At 34.4% G+C, this 18,168-nt stretch overlaps 2 long non-coding RNA genes across 3 annotated transcripts in view; both read right to left on the bottom strand.

The window, feature by feature from the left end:
- The window catches only part of LOC116657632, a 347,184-nt gene that overhangs the window by 258,157 nt on the left and 70,859 nt on the right, over positions 1–18,168 (bottom strand). The gene's annotated exons all lie outside the window — the stretch shown is intronic.
- On the bottom strand, positions 2,907–18,086 carry LOC116657625. Its single transcript, XR_004312824.1, has 3 exons — positions 18,076–18,086; positions 6,575–6,579; positions 2,907–3,037 (listed from the first exon to the last, which is right to left on the bottom strand). It is a non-coding gene; the product is annotated as an uncharacterized LOC116657625 (long non-coding RNA).

Genomic DNA, 18,168 nt, shown 5'->3' with positions numbered 1-18,168 from the left:
AACAAACCCTATTTAACATACTTAGCTCCATAGAGAATTCTCGCCCACACCCAAATGCCTAAACTCCTCCCCAAAATTCCACTTCAGAATCCACTGGAAGCCATCAGAACATGCTAGGACCTATTCTCTTCCACAATTACTCCCTTAAATTAGCCATCTTTCCCTGGTAGGATGGAAGTTCCAAAGCCTGAAATGTTTGATTTCACTTTCTTTCTCACAATCCTATATTGCAGAGGCATTTTAAAGAAATATTCTGTCATGCCACTCTTGTAATCTCTTTCTTGACTCCTAATAACCTTGAGTTTCCCAGATTATAAATATCAAAAGCAATTTTAATTAAGTTCTTTGTGGAAAATAAGGATAGGCCCCAAAATAAATAAATAAATATAAATAGATCTACCAATTCCCAGTATCTGGCAATAACTGTTCCATGAAAAATGTAAGACTCTGGAACTAAGTAAATACATGTGATCTTAATATTGCCTGCCATAACTTCAAGAACATACTCTGATACTAAAATAGCATTGTAGGAAAAGTGTTAGACCTTTTAAAACTTTAAAAACTCTGTAAAAGGGGAGTAATAACAGCACCTACTTTATAAGATTGCTGTAAGAATTAGATGAACTTGCAGACTATTGATTTACAAAGATTTTTCTGAAACACTCTTTTGGTTTTTACTTGCAGCTGCCCCTTACTGGCCTTTGTTACAAGATTCAAGTATAAAGAGAAAGGGGTCTGAGAAAAATAATATATCTGAATAAAACTCCTCTTTTACTCCTAGCATCCTACCTCTCCTCATACCACAAAGCCTGTTACCGAGTCAGGCTTGTCAGCCTTAGTTTCTCAGGTGCATGGTGGACCTACTCTCTTTTCCAGACATATTCAGACCCCTTGGTGGACAAAGCTTGAGTCCAAGCTGGAACCTTTACCTAATACAAAAGTAGGACTTTGAAAATTTCTATGTCACTAATAAATTCTCTCCTTGTCCATCCTTGTATGGAACAATCATATATGTAAATGAGCTCTAATATTTTTGCCTGAATTTGTACCTGATTACAAAGGTAATATTTCATTACCTTTATGTCGGCTGCAGAATATTTGCTTTTACTTTAAAGTCCTAGTAACAATTTCCAGACCACCCCAGGTTTCTTAATGATAAACACTCAGCAGCTACAGCTCCTCAGCATATAGACATCATCTTGTTTCCTTCTTATCATTCAAACTTACACATTAGAGAGATTATTTAATCGTGACTTCATACATTACTTCATTAACATTTTAAATTGTATAGTTTATTGTCCTTTTTTTTAACATTTTTAATTGAGTTATAGTCATTTTACAATGTTGTGTCAAATTCCAGTGCAGAGCACAATTTTTCAGTTATACATGAACATACATATACTCATTGTCACATTTTTGTTTGCTGTGAGCTACCACAATATCTTGTATACATGTCCCTGTGCTATACAGTATAATCTTGTTTATCTATTCTGTATATGCCTGTTACTATCTACAAATTTTGAAATCCCAGTCTGTCCCTTCCCACTCCCTGCCCCTTTGGCAACCACAAGTTTGCATTCTATGTCTAGGAGTCTGTTTCTGTTTTGTATTTGTGTTTTTTGTTTTGTATTGTTTTTGTTTTTTTAGATTCCACATATGAGCAATCTCATATGGTATTTTTCTTTCTCTTTCTGGCTTACTTCACTTAGAATGACATTCTCCAGGAACATTCATGTTGCTGCAAATGGTGTTATGTTGTCAGTTTTTATGGCTGAGTAGTATTCCATTGTATAAATATACCACCTCTTCTTTATCCAGTCATCTGTTGATGGACATTTAGGCTGTTTCCATGTCATGGATATAAATAGTGCTGCTATGAACATTGGGGTGCAGGTGTCTTTTTGAAGCAAGGTTCCTTCTGGATATATGCCCAGGAACGGGATGACTGGGTCATATGGTAAGTCTATTCCTAGTTCTTTTGAGGAATCTCCATACTGTTTTCCACAGTGGTTGTACCAAACTGCATTCTCACCAGCAGTGGAGGAGGGTTTCCTTTTCTCCACAGCCTCTCCAGCATTTGTCATTTGTGGACTTTTGAATGATGGCCATTCTGACTGGTGTGAGGTGATACCTCATTGTAGTTTTAATTTGCATTTCTCTGATAGTTAGTGATACTGAGCATTTTTTTCATGTGCTTATTGATCATTTGTATGTCTTCCTTGGAGAACTGCTTGTTTAGGTCTTCTGCCCATTTTTGGGTTCGGTTGTTTGTTTTTTTCTTATTATGTCATATGAGCTGCTTATATATTCTGGAGATCAAGCCTATGTCGTTTTCATCATTTGCAAAAATGTTCTCCCATTCTGTAGGTTGTCGTTTTGTTTTACTTATGGTTTCCTTTGCTGTGCAAAAGCTTGTAAGTTTAATTAGGTCCCATTTGTTTATTCTTGCTTTTATTTCTATTGCTTGGGTAGACTGTCCAAGGAGAGCATTTTTGAGATGTATGTCAGATAATGTTTTGCCTATATTTTCCTCTAGGAGGTTTATTATATCTTGTCTTATGTTTAAGTCTTTGATCCATTTTGAGTTTATTTTTGTATATGGTGTAAGGGAGTGTTCTAGCTTCATTGTTTTACATGCTGCTGTCCAGTTTTCTCAACACCATTTGCTGAAGAGACTATCTTTATTCCATGTATATTCTTGCCTCCTTTGTCGAAGATTAGTTGACCAAAAGTTTGTGGGTTCATTTCTGGGCTCTCTATTCTGTTCCATTGGTCCATATGTCTGTTTCTGTACCAATACCATGCTGTCTTGATGACTGTAGCTCTATAGTATTGTCTGAAGTCTGGGAGAGTTATTCTTCCAGTCTCTTTCTTTTCCTTCAGTAATGCTTTGGCAATTCTAGGTCTTTTGTGGTTCCATATAAATTTTACTATGATTTGTTCTAGTTCTGTGAAATATGTCCTGGGTAATTGGATAGGGATTGCATTAAATCTATTGATTGCCTTGGGCAGTAAGACCCTTCTAACAATATTGATTCTATTGATATTGATTTAATCATGACTTCATACATTACTTCATTAACATTTTAAACTACATAGTTTAATGTCTTTTAAAGATGAGAAATTCTGTCCAAGGGAAGAATAATGAAACTATCTTCTATACCTAGTATCTTTTATATTTATCTTTCATATTTAGAATATTCTGAGCTGTAAATTTCAGTTTCAGATGTAATAGAAAGGTACCTCCTATTAAAGGAAAGAGGTTTATAGAAGCTTTTACTTTTAATAAGATGCTGAACCAATGACTCACACAGACTAGTGTCTATTTTCAGAAAAAGTCATTTTTATGAGGAAATCTCATCTTCACTCTGGTACTTCTTGATACTTTCATGACTGTGTTGCATGGAAGCCTCCTGGGGAAAGCAGTCACAAAAGAAACAAGCCTAAGAGCTCATGAGCCTGGACCAGCTAAAGCCAAATCCATGGGAAAATGTCCTCTCCCGGCCTGTTGCTGCCCTCCTGTATCTTGGCAGAGTACTCAGGCATAGCAGGCAATTAAGACATGGTTTGAGAATCTGGATACAGCAATTGAAATCCTGGGCACTGAATTGCATCACAGCTGTCACCACTGCAGGGAACAGAATAAGGAAATGCAACAGAAACAGGAGGTCCTACAGAATATTCAGAGGGCACTTAAACTTAGCCAATTTTCTCTCAAAAAAGGATGACAGCTCCATCTTCTCAACAAGGCTCTAAATAGTAATGATGGTTATCATTGCAAACAAATCTTGGCATTGTCACTCTTTTGCGTTATCTTGTGTTGTTCAATAGATATACAGTTCAAACTCATTTTTTAAATCTTAGATTGGAAGGTGCAGTCATATCAGAGCTTCTTTTTTAATTTGTTATTTATTTTTTGGAGGAGGGGAGGTAATTAGGGGATTTAACCCAGGACCTTATGCATGCTAAGCATGTGCTCTACCATTTGAGCTATACTCTTCCCCCAATATCAGAGCTTCTTAAATGGACTAAAGAAGCACCAACATTGTTTATTAGGAAGAAAATGCCTCATGAATAAACAGAAACCTCCAAACTATGTCTTCATTGATGGTTATTCTACAATGCTTTTGAAATAGCTCATATACCACTACATATCAATTTCCCCCATTTAAAGATGAATAAAGATAAGAATTTTTCTGCAGTAATATAAAAATAAATATTGAAAAGCAAAAATTAAGATCACTAATATTTTTCTTTCTTATTTTCCCATAATCTCTCCTACCCTCCATAGAGGGATTAATGTCATGTGTATATGTGTGTGTGTGTGTGTGTGTGTGTGTGTTTTAATCAGACCATTTGCCCTTCATTTGACGAACCCACTTCTTTCCTGTACTTCATTCCTTTTGAAATTGTTACAAGAAAGCAATTTCTTACTATTCACTCGAGGAAATTAGTTTTGGATCAAAACAGTTCTAAAGTCTGACCATGTAGTTCAGGTTTCCCATCATGGCCTTTCAAGATAATGTCCACATAAGTCCAGCCAATTAGTTAGCTGGCAGTCTTCTCCCTCTTATTTAATCATTTTTCAGTAAAAGCCAAGATTTCTGACTCACTGGTTATGGAATTTTTCCTTGAATCTCAGTAATGCAAGAAAGCCTACAGTACTAATATGACACTTCTATTAACACAGTTATAATACATGCTGTCTCTAAAATTTCCAGTTCAGGAAAATAAAACTTGCTTCTCCTGAATAAATTCTCTCCCAAAGTCTTCAACATTCTAATCTAACTAAAAAATAATATACAGCAAGATGTTCTTCCACATTCAAGTCTGGCACTTCAGTATTCTTCCCAGTATCACACCCTTCTAACCCTACTTTCTAATTTACAAATAGACTCCTTGTCAAGTTAGGGTTCTCAACTTGATAACATACATAGAACAGGCTTTGGCTCCCTAGAGATCATTTAGATACTATATAATAAACATATACACATGTATGCTTTATGTTTGTATATATGGTTATGTTTTTTAACATGTAATATTTAAATTCCATATCTGATGAGCTATCATTAAATTCTGTTCTTTAGAAAATAAAAATTAATTGCATTTTGTACAAGAAATTATATTTCATAAGGTTTTCAAAGCACCACTAACTTATTTTTCAAACCCAGTAGACCTGACAAAAGTCAACTATGGTCATTAGTAATTGTATATCTTGTCTAACTGTCGCAATTTTGTTTAGCACCAGTTCTCTGGCTCTCATGCCAAGAAAACCTGTTTGTATGTATATGAATAGGCCAGAAGACCTACATAAGTGGATATTTTCAGAAAATTTCAGCCCTCAGAGCTACTTGTAATTGTCCATCTATAAATAAACCCAGTTCTTCAAGCAATGACACTGTAGGTTTCCAGCGAGCATCTCACAGAGCTGAACAATATCACCCCATTGCTATAAGCATTTTCTCAGCAAGCTACATTCTAAAGCTAAGCTGGGGTTTGAAAAGCATTTTTTACACATTTGCATCTTTAAGCTCCTAGATTCCTAACAGTTTTGAGAGCAGTCAACCAGGTATTGTACAAGCTCTTCAGGCAAATGCAGAACAGTAGAAAATAATGTCTTCTCCTTCAAGCAGAGAGAATAATTCCAGCTTAAAGGAAGAATATGGGTTTAAATGAAAAACAAAACAAAAAAATAACATTAAGGAATAAGACAAGGGATATTACCTGGATGACCTTAATGGTCCCTGACTTAATAACATTTGGGAGACAACTGATCAAACTTCTATTTCACTCTGCTTGTATAGATATAACTTGTGTGTATATTCAGGAAAATTACCACAACCTTCCAAATTATAACTAAGTGATGTGATACCTAGTTAGCAGTTCATATGTCTTCTGTCCTTTCTAAATCCAGGAGTCTTCACTTATGCAGTATGTATCCTGGATCTTCTGAAAACTATCATCTAGTGTGAAAATAAGGCTTAACTCTTCTCCTTGTCTCTGAACAAGGACCTGAAGAGCCCAGCTTCTGTCCATGTTCTGCTGCCTGTAGCCTAGATGAATTTAATGTGTTCTCATCTGCACAATGGGGATAATTTTGCCTTTCAGAGTTTGGTGAGTATAAACTTAAATAATGAATGAAGAAAATCTTTGAGAAGAAATGCAGAGTGCTATATCAGTGTAAATATTTATTTTTTCATAGTCATATACCATGAATTAATCACATACAACTCTTCAAATATATGCCTAAATGTTATTCAAATCCAGTACTACCTAAAGCAAATGTCAAATTTTGCCACAGACACTAAAGTAAAATAAATACTTTCTGGGTCTTCCCTAAAGCTTTCCTGGACAACAGAGAAGAGGAACAGATTCAAATATATTACTATTTTGTTTTTAAAGTTATTTGAACTTTTAAATTAAATTGAAATATGTAAACATAAACCTTATGAGCTTTATTTAATACCAGCTGGGTAATCAATTACAGGTGGACAGAAAGATCATTTAGGTACCAGAGGTCTGTGCCTTTCAAACGAAGGTGCCACGTCTTGATTGCATCCTCTTCTTCACTTACCTTCCCTTCTTAATCAATGGCCAAATCCTCCTAAATATATCGTAAATATGTCTTTCTCTTTTCATCCATTTAAACACTGCTACCGGCCTACTGGATTCTGGTCCAGTGCACCATCACACAGATAGTACAGATACCCAACTATTTTAAAACAAGAAAATCTACAGTCTCATACTTTACTAGAGAGACCTCCGTCTATTTTAAAAGCAGGTAATAAGAATCTCTTGATTGCACAACACTGTACTAGCTTTCCTAAGTTAGAGTTGTTTAGAATGATTCATCATCTCCAGATAGTCATTTCAGTTTTTCACTCAGGAATAGACCCATATAAACCTGTATTTCAAGATTACACATAACATCAGGACTTAATAGGGTATACTGAGGAACCAGCAGAGTAAAAAATACTCTTTATTTTCAAAGAATAATACTAGCACCATAATGTTGCATATTACTCTTGGTCTTGATCCTATCTTTCAAAAGCACCAGCCTCAGTAAACTCTCTCAAACCACCATGGTTAAATATAGAAAAAATATATTTGGTCCTTCTGCAGATTATCTTGGCCACTTTTATTTCTATATTCTATATTTCAACCACACATAAATTTTTTCTACTTTTCAAATGTTCTACATTGTCTTTCACTATAAATCATTTTATAAATGCTGATGTCTTTACTTGGACACTCATTACTCAAAGACCCTCCTCCATCAGCTCATTTTAGTTTACATATCATTCATATTGTTTCTCAAAGACACTCCTCTGGGAAGCCTCATCTGACTGTTCTTGAATACATAAGAGTCTCTGATGTAAGTTCATGTTGTATCCTCTTAGTCTCCAAATGGAGCTGTTGCCAGAGTTGTTGTAATGAAGACTAATTTCTTTTTTTATTGGATAGTAAGCTTCATGAAGGTAGGAGCTGTGTCATTCTTATTCACTTTTTTATCTCAAGCACTTAATACTGTATCTGGTATATATCAACAGCTCAGAGTATTTGTTGAATGGATGAAGACTCCAGAACTCAATGTCTAGCTCTTCTGTGAATGTTTCCTATCTTTTTCAGCCCTTTCTATCTCCATCATATTACATTAATATGTTAACCCAAATTTGAGATTTTACTCTTTTGTTATTCATTAAAGGTATGACTGTTTTTAGCCACTTATATCAATCAGTGTCCTTAGTTACAAGCAACAGAAAGTGATTCTCACTATAATTATATACTTTGAGTAAATCAAAGAATCTAAAAAAGCCCAGTAACTAGTAATCATAGAGAATTCCCAACCAAGGAAATGCCTAAATTCATATAAAAAAAACAAAACAAAACTGGTCTCATGAAGATATCAAGCTACCACCCATGGATGCAGACACCTTAGGTAATTCCCCCAACCCCAGCAGTGCTAGCCATTATGTACTCCTACTATCCCCCCATCACTGTTGTCTGTTGCTTCTGGAGCGAGGAAGCAGCGGTGCCCACTGCCTCACCTCACCGGAATGCATCCTAAGTGGTGCCTCGTTTATCTCAGAATGTGTGTCTGCTTGTCAGAGCTGGGCCAGATGCAGCAGAGGCAGGGAAGAGGGGTGCTCTCGTGGAGACACAGGCAATCTCATGGGATAGAAGAAGCTTCAAACTCCGGGTGTGGTGTTGGGACAAAAAAGGGGAAATGTCTACTATAACCCACACAATTATTTCATGAGTTAGGATGAGTGAATCTTGATAGGGACAAAATCCTATCTTACTGTTCTGTGTTATTTCTCAAAGCACCCAGAACAATGTACTACATGGAGTAGAACGTAAATGATTAATGTTTTAATATAGTAACAGGCTTTCAGGAAAAAACAGCAAATAAACTCACATCAAACAATGCCACTGAGAGGGGCTTCAAAAACCCCATTTGAAAGCAGGGTCCAAATTTTACCACAATCCATGTGACCTTCTTAGTTATGCCAAACCATCTGTGACATTACAGATCTCGGCCTATTTAACCGCAGTGCAAAATATGCGAAGCAAATTTTCCTTTAAGCAGCCAGCAGGTGCTGACTGCTTAGCAACATGGAATAATGAAGTGATTACGGGACTTCATAAAGAATATTGTAGACTTACACGGTATTAGGAAGAAGACATCATGTGCCATGAAGAAGCCAACCCTCCAGTAACAGATTCTCAGACAGCCAATCAATAGCATCACTCAGAGGAATGCCTGGTAGACAGAAGTTATAAAATTTGACTCATTTATCCTTGAAAGCAAGCATTCCACCAATGCAGCAATGACAGAGAGATCAAAAACAGATTGAATATAGATGCATGGTCTTTCAGTAATAAAAGTTATTTCATCTCTTTATACTAGAGCAACGGTATGAATTAGAGGATACTTAGGAGATTTTAAAACTTCATTTCACAAAGCCAGGATTAATAAAGATTCACTGGCATGGTATTATTTACATGAACAAGAAAGAAAGATTTTATTTTCTGCCAGAACTGTTGAAGTATCCTAGTTGAATGAGCTTCCTGCAGTAGGCTATGACCAGGCTGGCCAGAGAACAATTACATTACTAGCTTGCTTTTTACCTCTAAGCTTGGATATAAAATTAAATCTATGCAGAAGCAATTTCAAAAAAATACACATAAAAGAGATTACCATGGCTTTTCTTCTCACACACATATCTGTTCAATAAAATCTTACTATCTGAAGTGTAGTAATCATTCAGGAAGAATAAAGAAAGAAAAGTTTGAAAAAGAAATAATTTCTCTATCCAACAGTTTATACTGTGGTGACAGGATTTCACACAGCTTTCACAGATTAAAAGTCCTGAATAGTGTTACAACCTTTGAGAAAGCTTTTAGTTTTTCTCTATATACCTTTTTCGAAAATGATTAAGATTTCAAGCCATGCCCAAAACATAAGTTCTAAAATTTTTCTTTAAATCTATGCAATAGGAAAACTCGGTGTCTTTCAGAAGTGCTTTTCCTTAGTCCTGACCAAAACACTAAATTGGCAAAAAAAAAAAAATAGGTATAAATTAAACAGATAAAAAGTATGACTTTTCATATCTTTCACATGCCTTGGCCCAAAACAATTTCTTTAGATAAAAAGAAGATACTAGTAAATATGTTCAGAACAAAGCCATTTTTACAGCAACGAGGATATTGAATATTCCTTTATGCCTATACAGAGCAGAGGCTACCAGCAGTCTCCTATATCCATTCCACTCTCTTTCTTGAAGGCTTCTTTTAATAAGCACTAACTTTTACCTACCCACACAGCCACCCATCATACATGGTACATTTCTCAGGGTCCTTAACAGGTGGATGTGGTCTGATGACTGAGAATCAGACAACTCAACAGAAGCCAAATGTTTCAGAGTAGCTTCAAGGAGCCCTGCCTTAATGATGGCCAGTGAATGCCCTTTTGGCTCCTTTTGCCTTTATCCATTTTTCACCCACTGCTCAGAGTATGATCAACATTTTGAACTATGGGAATGAGGCTCATTCTTTAGGGATGGCAAAGCAGAATCTGAAAGGAATCTCACTCCTTGTACTACCTGCTCTGAACTTCTACAGGAGAAAAGTAAATTTCCCTCCTGTTTAAACCAGTTATCTGGGGTCTGTATAAATCACAGGCAAAATCAAATCCTACACACATGCATTGATACAATATATACAGAAGCTACTGCTAGAGGCCTATTCAGTAGCCCTTCTCCCCTTGTTTCTTTAAAAAAAAAAAAAAAGAATTATAACTCTGTCCTAGAAACAACTTTCCTAGACCCAAGAAAAAAAATCGTAAGTGGGTGAATATATTCATGTCAATTCCATGACCCTCTGCCAGATAATAATTTTCTCAGCTTTCTTACAGCAAAAGAATCAAATATCTAGTTCTAGTCAAAATAAGGGAAGACTTATGGAATTACGTTTCTCTCTGATGAAAAGAAGACCCCTTTCTCCACTCAGCCTTCCCCTACAGCCAGTAATGCCCTTGAATGAAGATATGGCACTTGAGGTTGTGGCAGTGACCTTATACTCATGAAACAAGAAGACTCTGGGGGAAAAAGTCATCAAGTATAGAAAATCAGGGTAAGGATGTTAGGATTACATTCCCGAGCCATCCCACTAATCTGAGAAGCACTTTTCTTCAGACCCCTTGATTACCTGAAATAATTCAACATCTTAAATGATTTAAGTCACTACTGGTCTGGTATTCGATCACAGCAGAAAGCTTCCTCTACTGACACATTTTAGTACTTATGTAGAAAAAAATATGTTAATAAAGCTATCTTTAGAAATTAGAATAACAGGAGGACTTACATTCATAGTTTTATATTTGAAATGGCTGGATTTGTTTATTATAAATATAAGTAACTTTATAACAAAAAATAATTTTATTACAAAGAATGAATAGTCACAGAACTTCTTTAAATATTTGTTTAAATCTAGCTCATTATTGCTAGAAATATTCTGTTTGTATTTTCTTTATAATTGAAAAATGGTAAACATTTAAATATTTGACTATAATAGGTATTGTATCTTAATCTCATAGTCATCTTGCTTATCAATAAATATTTAATAAATGAGACATTTTATTTGATATTCTAATATGCAAAGGTTTTTAAATAAAACCCACTTTACAGAGAGAGTATGATGTCTGACTACCTACCAAATAAATGCATTTTTTTAAATTCAAGACAGAAGGAAGGAATCAGGAAATCCAAGTTAATGACTCAAAAAGGAGTGAAAAATTGTCTGAAATATAGTCTTTCTAGGACAGGGCATTACTCTTTAAAAGTAAGATAAAACTATAGGTATCTTAGAGTTATTAGGGAGAGGTGGGGAGTAGGGTATAGTCAGGAATGGAAAGAAAGTAAAGGACGTCCATACCTATTATAAGCACCTGATTGAAGCTACCAGAAAGCAAGCCAGCTAATAACTGACTAAAATATTGCAAAGAATAAGAGCCAAAAAATAGACTGTGTGTTAGGATAAAGAGGAAATCGACAGAGGTTCAGAATTAGAAATAGGGTAGCCAGAGATTAGACAATGTTCAGGTGAGTCTAAAGCAAAACAGAAACTAATTGCATAAACCTGGCCCATCTAACACCTCATTCCATATCTGTGCATCTTATTGCACCTCAAGAAACTGGGAGCAAATTTTCAGTAAATTTAATTTTAATTAACTTCTATATGTATAGAGCACATAATTGAAAAGATGCAAGAGGGTACAAAGTAAAATATAAGTCCCCCTTCCTGCCTGTCTCATACCACCTAGGTCTCTCCCTCATACAACTATTACCAATTTCTTGGGTGTATTAGGGAAATAGTAAAGGGCACAAGGGGAAAAAATGAAAAAAATTGACTGCTATTTGGGATTAATTTTAAATGAATTAAAAAGCATTGGTTGCATTGGTTGTTCATGACTTGGAAGACTTAATATGAAGATGACAATATTCCCCAAACGGATCTACAAATTCAACACAATCCATGTCAAAATTTCAGCTGTACCTTTTTTTTTTCAAGTTTGACAAGCTGCTTCGAATAATCATTTGGAATTATAAGGGACACCAAATGGCCAAATTAATCTTGAAAATGAAGAACAAAATTGGAGAACTCACACTTGCTGGTCTCAAAACTTACTACAAAGCTACTGTAATCAAGACTATGGCTCCCTTACACCATATACAAAAATCAGGTCAAAAGGGATTAAAGACTTAAACATAAGACAAGATACAATAAACCTCCTAGAGGAAAACATAGGCAAAACATTATCTGACATACATTTCAAAAATTTTCTCCTAGAAGAAATAAAAGCAAGAATAAACAAATGGGACCTGATGAAACTTACAAGCTTCTGCACAGCAAAGGAAACCAGAAGTAAAACAAAACGACAACCTACAGAATGGGAGAACACTTTTGCAAATGATGAAAACGACATAGGCTTGATCTCCAGAATATATAAGCAGCTCATACGACTCAATAAGAAAAAAACAAACAACCGAACCCAAAAATGGGCAGAAGACCTAAACAAGAAATTCTCCAAGGAAGACATACAAATGATCAATAAGCACATGAAAAAAAATGCTCAATATCACTAATTATCAGAGAAATGCAAATCAAAACTACAATGAGGTATCACCTCACACCAGTCAGAATGGCCGTCATTCAAAAATCCACAGATGACAAATGCTGGAGAGGCTGTGGAGAAAGGGGAACCCTCCTACACTGCTGGTGGGAATGCAGTTTGGTACAACCACTGTGGAAAACAGTATGGAGATTCCTCAAAAGACTAGGAATAGACTTACCATATGACCCAGGAATCCCACTCCGGGGCTTGTATCCAGAAGGAAATCTACTTCAGGATGACACCTGCACCCCAATGTTCATAGCAGCACTATTTACAATAGCCAAAACATGGAAACAGCCTAAATGTCCATCAACAGGTGACTGGATAAAGAAGAGGTGGTATATTTATACAATGGAATACTACTCAGCCATAAAAACCGACAACATAATGCCATTTGCAGCAACATGGATGCTCCTGGAGAATGTCATTCTAAGTGAAGTAAGCCAGAAAGAGAAAGAAAAATACCATATGAGATCGCTCATATGTGGAATCTAAAAAACAAAAACAAAAACAAACAAACAAACAAAAACAAAGCGTAAATACAGGACAGAAATAGACTCACAGATAGAGAATACAGACTTGTGGTTGCCAGGGGGGTGGAAGGTGGGAAGCGATAGACTGGGATTTCAAAATTGTAGAATAGATAAACAAGATTACACTGTATAGCACAGGGAAATATACACAAAATGTTATGATAACTCACAGAGAAAAAAATGTGACAATGAGTGTGTATATGTCCACGAATGATTGAAAAATTGTGCTGAACACTGGAACTTGACACAACATTGTAAAATGATTATAAATCAATAAAAAATTAAAAAAAAATAAAGACTATGGCCTGAGAACAGATACAGAGATCAATGAAATAGAATTGGCAGTTACAATAATTTTCAACTAATTTTCTGCAAGGATGCTAAGACAATTCAAGTACGCATGAGGGATCTTTCTGGAGTAATGAAAATATTCTAAAATTGTGGGGATGGCTGTCCAACTCTGTAACTTTACTTAAAGCTCATTGAAATGTATACTTAAAATAGGTGAATATTTTAATATGAAAATTATACTTCAATAAAGGTGCTTAAATTTTTAAACTCATTTATTTATACATAACATTAAATTATATTTTATGATTTTTTTCATTCAAACAGTGTTTATTTAATAATATTATTTACATTTACCTGTAATAATAAGGAAATCTTTAGAGAAAAAGATTATCAGAATACATAGTTGAAATCACTTAGGTAAAATAAAATGTCTTATGGTAAAAATCTAATAATATTTCCTACAAAATTAAAATAACTGTTAGCACCCTTATTAAGTACTTAAATAGCATGGGTAAAAGCTTAACTGATGTTAGATAGGGAGCTCAAAGTTATACAGTGATAGAAAATACTAGAGGCAAAAATCTGATTTAAATGTTTCATTGGGTGGCTTTATAGGAGTGAAAGCAAGCCATTTTCAAGAAGACTGTACACAAATTCAAAGTTTAAGAAAAAAATCCAGAGTGCAAAGCAATTATCAACAGAGATTAATAACAAAAAAGATAATTTGTGTCACTATTTTAACATCTGCCTGAAAATTTTAATTGTCCAGCTTGAAGTGCTTTTAAAATATAGCTCTGAAATTAGGGGGAAACTATAGAATTTAGTGTGTATAATATGTGACTTGATCTTGAAGAAATTAGAAACTTTCCTATTCCTCTTCCTCAACTTGAGAATTAATCTGAGTCAAATCTTTTATAAGATGTAAGGGTAAGTCTTCAATCCACAAATATTAATTAAAGTCCTACAATATTCCAGAGACTAGGGATACAGTTATAAACAGGACATATATATTCTCTGCCCTCCTAGAGCTTATTTACTATTATGAAAAATAGACTTTACACAGATAATCATATAAGCAACCGTCTAACTAGTATAATTATGAGTTATGTTTAGTAGTATATCTACTTTATTCATTTACTCTTTCATTCAATCACCACATATTTGTTGAATATCCACTATGATACAGCCACCATCTTCAGGTGAAAGCAAAAAAGAACAACAATTGTTTTCTCGTTGGTCGGTTTGTCTCTCGCAGGGAGATGGATTAGCAATTTCAAATTTAATGTTCGGAAAGGAAGGAGTTTAGTAGCTGGCCTGTGACTAATTTATTTCTCATTACTACGGAAGAAAGGAAAAAGGAAGATGACCTAGTCTAATTTCCTCATAAACATGCTGATAAGAGTCTTATGGTTTACCTATGGAATCTATAGAATTATTTTTGCTGGATGTCACTGGTTTATGATTGCTTATGGTAAACAAATCTAGAATCTGTGAATTTGAGGCAATGTTCCCTTAAAAAAGTCATGCAGTATATGGCTGTGTATACAAATATCAAATAATTATGTTGTGCACCTGAAACTAATATGTTATATGTCAATAATACCCCAATTAAAAAAATTATCTAAATATCCTCATTAAGAAGATAAAAAAGATGACCAAATGAAACTTAAAGTAAATAGAAGGAAATAATAAAGAGAAGAGTAGATTTCAGTAAAATAAAAAACAATCAGAAAATTATCAAAGGCAAATGTTGATTCTTTGAAAAAATTGAAAATAATGCTAACCCCCAGCATGACTGATTAAAAAAAAGAAAACACAAAATACCATATTTATTGCAAATATATTTTCCAAATCTATAATCCGCAATTTATTTATAGTCTTTTAATGTTCAAAAATTATGTGCAAATTCTGTGACCAGCATTGTCTATGAATCATTTTTATTATTTCTTTCATACATTTTGTCATAGAAAATCCTTCCTCATCTTGAGATAAATATGCACACATATTTTCTCTAGTATTTTTTTATAATTGTGTTTTTTTATACTTAATTCCTCAATACATCTAAAATTTATCCTGGTGGATAGTATAAGGTAAGGCTACAAATTGATTTTCTCTGATCACATCAATTTTCCCTTTCATAGCTTTAAATTTTAAATGTCTAACAGCTGTGAAAGAGTATCACTGCCTAAATTTAATAACTCTAGATAAATCAAGTGTTAGGAGAAAGAAATCAAACCACGGCAGAGGCAATAGAATTGAGGATCTTTTCATCAACTGCTGATTGGTAAACAATTGATTGGAGCCATTGTTCCAGGGAATTTAAGAATCTTATATTTCCCAAGAATCACACAAAGGACAGTGCAATTTTAATTGGAAATAGTGTTATATTAATTAAAAGATCTGGAAATTTTTAAAATTCTAATGTTTTGGCTGATTCAGGTAAGTGTAGGGTTTATAAATTATAACAAATTTTAGATTCCTAATATCTTAACATTGTTAAAATTCTCTAATTCACTCAAAGGTGAAGACACAGACTCAAAACAACACCAGTATTTTCAGTGGTTTAGCTTGTGAAAAGCTAAAGCTGCTTTTTTTCATTGAAATACTTACCACGTATGATACTAACAACAAATGGTATATAAATGACAAATAAATTGTTTTCCCCTACCATAAGAGAATCATGCTTAAATACCCAAATTGACATTTTCCTACATTCAGGGAAGGAAATCATAAGACTTATTTTATTCCGCTTATTTAACATGTATTTATTTGTATGAGGCTCATATCTTCAATATTTTCTTCAGTGGAGAAAAAGAACAGTAATGTGCCCTTTTATACAATAACAGGATACCAGATAATATTTATACTTCCACCAAACATTTCCATTTAGCTAATCAAGTTCTTTTAACACACGTCTTCTATGATTTAAAAAAGAAAGAGATTGTTGTTTTGGTTTTTTTTTTTAACATAGTGACTTGTGACTGTTGGATTTTTCCTTTTAGTATTTTGCTTTCCTTTCATTTGAGCAAAGAATTTAATTCAAGCAGGATAATGTTACAAGAAAATAGAAAAATCCTGATTTTTCTCTCTGGATTTCAACTTTCAAAAACCTGAGTCCCAAGATAGGTCAGAGATTTTGAGTTGTGTTATAGGTAGAATAATGGCCACTCAAATATGTGCACATCCTGTTCCCTGGAACCTATGAACATGTTACCTTACATGGCAAAAAGGATTTTGCAAATATGATTACATTAATAATCTTGGGCTAGGGAGACTATTCTGGACTATCAAGGTGGGCATAATGTATCACTAGGGTCCTTATCAGTGAAAGAGGAAGACAGTAGGCCAAGAGTCAGAAAAAGAGATGTGAGGATGGAAGCAGAGTTTATAATGATGTGATTGCTGGCTGAGAGAGACAAGCCAAGGGCAGCCTCTAGAAACTAGAAAAGTCAAGCAAAGGAATTCTCCTCCAGAGGCCCCAGAATGAAGACAGCCCTGACAATACCTTGGTTTTAGCCTAGAACTGTAAATAATAAATCTGTGTTGTTTTAAGACATTAAGTTTGTGACAATTTGTTGCAATGGTGACAGGAAAACTAACACAAAATACAAACAAAACATTCGGAGTAAAAATACACAGAGAGAAGACCCTTTCACTCCCTACACCTCAAGCTCTCCAGTAATTCTATGAAAAACATAACAAAGACCTGGAAAGGTTTCACCGATACAGTACATCTAGGCTTGTCAAAACCTGATCAGCCTTCCAGGAGGATTCCCCAAGCATTACACTAAATTAGCAAAAAGACACAAAGTCAGAATGGTCATGCTAACTTAAACCATGGCATATCAACTGTAACCTTTGAACTATGATACATATTTAATAATTGCATCCCCGATTCCTAAAATCTTGATATAACAAATGCTTCTGGAACTAATTTGGAGGTAGAAGACAGGAAACGCAAAAGAGACTGCGATTAAAATTTGCTGGCAATCCAGAGAGATAGAATATTCATATTGAACATTAAGTGGAGCAAAAAAAAAAAGAGTATGTTTCCCTATAAATGAGTTTTTAAACTGTGATTCATAACTGCTACATCTTCCTTAACTAGGTATTCCTTGATTTTACACCACAGACGTTTTCTTAGCATATAGTAGATATACAAAAAAAATTTACTATAGATAATTCCTTAAAATGTAAATCAACTATGAAACCATGCTTCCAGGGATAAATCACTTTCCAGTTATAGTAACATCCTGATTGTTCTCTAGATTTTCTCTGAGTTCTACACATGTCACTAGCTGTGAAAAACAAAAGTAGACATTTTAATGAGTATCTTGATATTGAGTTCAATTAAAAAGTTCATCCCATAGTTTCTACACACTATGTTTTTGCCTTATTTTAATATATGAGCCACCAAAAAGGAAACAAGAAAGTCTGAGTTAAAATCCTATTTATCAGTTTTACTAATTGGATATATTTAAGCGTTTTATCTACTCCCTTGTATGCCTCAAGGATAAACAGGATAAATATCTGCCTCTGTTTATTTTTCATAAAGATGTCATAAACAATAAGTACAATCCAAGTTTTCAAGTCTTGACTAATCTTTGGGTACAAGCAAGACCAAACTAACAGAAGTAACTTAGATTTTGTTTGCTCATTTCTCCCAAC

The sequence above is a fragment of the Camelus ferus genome, chromosome 2 (assembly GCF_009834535.1).
Source record: "Camelus ferus isolate YT-003-E chromosome 2, BCGSAC_Cfer_1.0, whole genome shotgun sequence".
NCBI lineage: Eukaryota > Metazoa > Chordata > Mammalia > Artiodactyla > Camelidae > Camelus > Camelus ferus.
This window is presented reverse-complemented; position numbering and strand designations above follow the sequence as displayed.